General features: G+C 45.8%; 1 pseudogene; it reads left to right on the top strand.

Moving 5' to 3' along the window:
- Window positions 1–1,999: 1,999 nt before the first annotated feature.
- Window positions 2,000–2,118, top strand: LOC146025393 (5S ribosomal RNA; annotated as a pseudogene).
- Window positions 2,119–3,805: the final 1,687 nt, after the last annotated feature.

Below are 3,805 nucleotides of genomic sequence, written 5' to 3'. Positions count from 1 at the left end.
TAATATTCTTATAGTGATATTGGTCATAAGTAGTGAATAATTGTGTGTACTAATGAAATTGGTAAAAAAATAAGTTTTGGTGAGACCTCATAAATTATCTTGGGTCTGAACTTACATATTCGGGGGATGTCTTTTTTGGGGGGTATTCGTGATAACTAGTTGGTGCCAAAAGTGACAAAAAAAATCAAGCAAAAAATTGTGACATGGTGACGTGCTAATCGGGAGAATATACACCCCTAAGTGAAATTGCGTTAGTGAGATCTGTTGGATTAATAAGATATATGGTTGTGGGGGTGATGATAGGTTAGGTGATGCTGGTGCAGATTCCAGTATTCAATGTGAGATCACACGGTATAGGATGCCCAATCATTGGGTGTGTGGGAGGGGATGACCAGGTGTGAGTGTGTGGGGACCAATGGTGAGGTTAGTTGTCTGAGATTGGTTGGTAAGTGGGAGTTACCCACAAAATCAAGGAGTATGCATGTTGGTGATTTTACTCCAGAAATGATCCATATTTGATGTCTTCATTAAGGCCGTCAGGGGCCAAAGATCCCAAACTGAAAATCCATTTACTTTCCTTTTGAAGGAGTATTTGATTCAAGTCTCCTCCCCTTAATCCTAAATGGATCTGTTCCAAGCCTCGTATCTGGAAACCGGCTGGTTTTCCTTCATGTTTTTTTAAGAAATGTCTGGCGACCGTTGTCAGTTTTTTCATTTTAATGATGTCTGATGGAGCATTGCGGATGTTGCCAAGATGTTCTAAGGCTCGCTGCTTGAGCATCCTTGTAGTTAGTCCCACGTACTATAATATATATGCATCTTATAACGAAAACGTTTAACCAATGTATCCAGGAGAGGAACAAATATCCCCTGAATCAAACAAATACAGCCCCATTCAAGACCTGATTGGTCAAAAAGGCTGTCCATCAAAATGAGAGAGAATAAAGCAAGGGCATTTGCCCTCATCTAAAATGGCACTGCTAGAAGAAGCCCTATAGGCGAAACACGTGTCCACAGCCCCGATGTCCAGCCTCTCACCTCTCCGACCGTCAACCTAATACCGGCAGCAACTCCCAGCGTCCACACGCCGCCGCTGACACACTCCTCAGGGAGCTCCGGCTCTGACAGCGAGGTCAGGTATCCAGACTTCCACGCGCACAGCTCCGGCGCAGAGTATCCGGCCGGTCTCTGCTCACAGCTTCGCCGCCAGCCAGCGCGACAACCCACGATCCCTATCTCCGTCAAAACCGCTAACTCAGGCAGCGGCATCAGGTTAGACAAGCGCACCGCTACTGCAGTAAGCAGTCGGTTAGCGCTCCCTGTACTGACAGCTATACATGTCCAAATTGTGATTATCTCCCCTTGGAGATGTGCTTTACAAATCATTTATGAGCCTTTTTTTACCAAACTGGGTCTGTACTATTTATAACCACCATCAGACTGTGTTCAGCAATCCTCATATTGTGCACAGATTGTCTGTCATCACATCTTGTATATCGTTACAAAAAAAGCAACTTGCAACTGCTATAGATGAGTGATCAGACACAGTTACCTTGTTACTTTGTATCCCATGGAGATCTAATGTATCCAGTGAAATACAGGAATTGAATAATGTCTGTCTGACGCTACTATCTCTCCTCAGCTGCTTAAATACTTGGTGACAACTTAAATTGCTAATTATTAATTGTGCCACCATTTCTGATGCTGACTGTCTCCCTCAGAAGAGTATTATTCAGTGATAACTTTGTTACCAATTAATTAATTTCTGTGCAACACACAATACTGCTCTTTTTTGTTTTTTTCTACTCCCCAGCAGTTAAAGCACTCAGTAACCAACCCCCCCCCCCTTTTTTTCATTAATATTAGCACAATCACCAAAATTTAAAATATATATAAATATTGTTTTTTCAGTGACAGTGTGACTCAGGTGCTGCGCCTACTGAGCCACCTCCCTTTGCAGCCCAACAGGCTATTTGTGATCAGATACCAAACCCTAATATATTACCACCATACCCCACTGGTCTGCCCAAACCCTCCCCGAACTTGGAAGCCAAGCAGTGGAGGGCCAGGACAGTACCCAGGTGGGAGACCCCTGGGGAAGCCCAGGTGTGGCAATATTAAAATTAGGGGAATAAGCCGCCGTATTAAACAAACACCTGTAACATGACTGCCAGAGAGAGTGTCTATTAAAGAATTTACTAAACATATAGAGGCTGTGACATCCTTTTTCTTTTTCCCCATACTACCAATACTAGGTGTATTACCAGATGCTATCAAGCACAATATTGTTCATACCTAGGGGAATCGAATCATTTCACTGCCTATAATCATTGGTAATCATACCTCTGATAACATCAGTGCTTGAATGACAGATTAAGTGTGTGACTAAATTACCAACTTCCCTGGAACTAAACCAGTCCAAGGATCACACTACATTTTAATATCTAAATATCAAATTACTTTTGTGCCATTTATTTTAAATAAAGTCTAAAATAAAAGCTATGTTTTAATATTATCATATTACATCCTTAACAAATGAGTGCGCCCAAAAAGCGTTTTTTCTTTCTTTTGTCGGACTCTTTTTCTGACGAAAAAAAACCCCAGTGTTCACCATTGATTCTAAACGCCGGGCGCACCGCCAACCAAGCAACTACCAGAATTTGTCAAGTATAGTAGTTCATTAAGTTGGTATTAAATCATTATACAGATCACAAGTCTGTGCGGATCTTCAACCCCTTTCTTACATGCATATATTAGGGTAAGGACCCTAGGGAGTACGACACACAGCGGTGTCAACACTTAGAGTACAATTATTTCCCGACGACACACGGCGGTGTCAACATCTTTAGAAAGGATGCAGATCTTAACAGAAGATTTAAACAAAGAGTATTGTCGACATGAGGGCATTTAACCAATATGCAGCCCATAGAACTGATGACAGCTGTGCTGAGTACACGGCGGTGCTCACACAAATTATCAGACGGTGATTAACATAACAAGGGGTGGAAAAGATAAGTAGTAATGTAAAAAAAGGGTACTCTTTACCTAGAAGGGCGCCAACGATCAAAATCGTGGTCATCGCGGGTAAAAATCGCGGTGATCGCGGTCATCGCGGGTAAAATTGGATGGTCGCGATGCCCGCGATGACCGCGATCACCGCGATTTTCCCATAGGGAACAATGTTAAAAAGGCTGATTGACCGCGATTTCACTGTTAAATGGCTCAATTGACCCGATTTGGCCATATTAACCCTGAATTAGGCCCAATTAACCCTTAAATGTCCCCCCCAATTTTTGACGCCACCCCACGATCCACGCCAACCCGAAGCGTGGCGAGCGCAGCGAGCCCGCGAGGGGCGGCGGTACGCGTCCTCCGACCTTTTCATGCCCTACTATCCACGTCGGCGTGGTGTGAGAATAGAATAGTGTGGCGAGCGCAGCGAGCCACCGAGCCCGAAGCGTGGCGAGCGCAGCGAGCCCCGCGAGGGGACGCGGATACCTTCACAGGTAGACGCGTCCCCTCGCGGGCTTCACAGGTGTCCGGGTCGCCACGGACACCTGTGAAGCCCGCGAGGGGACGCGTATAACTGTGAAGGTATCCGCGTCCCCTCGCGGGGCTCGCTGCGCTCGCCACGCTTCGGGCTCGGTGGCTCGCTGCGCTCGCCACACTATTATATTCTCACACCACGCCGACGTGGATAGTAGGGCATGAAAAGGTCGGAGGACGCGTACCGCCGCCCCTCGCGGGCTCGCTGCGCTCGCCACGCTTCGGGTTGGCGTGGATCGTGGGGTGGCGTTAAAAATTG

Source organism: Crinia signifera, chromosome 7 (assembly GCF_055691185.1).
Source record: "Crinia signifera chromosome 7, ASM5569118v1, whole genome shotgun sequence".
Classification (NCBI taxonomy): Eukaryota; Metazoa; Chordata; class Amphibia; order Anura; family Myobatrachidae; genus Crinia; species Crinia signifera.
Note: the sequence above shows the minus strand (reverse complement) of the source record. Positions and strands in the feature narration are given on the sequence as shown.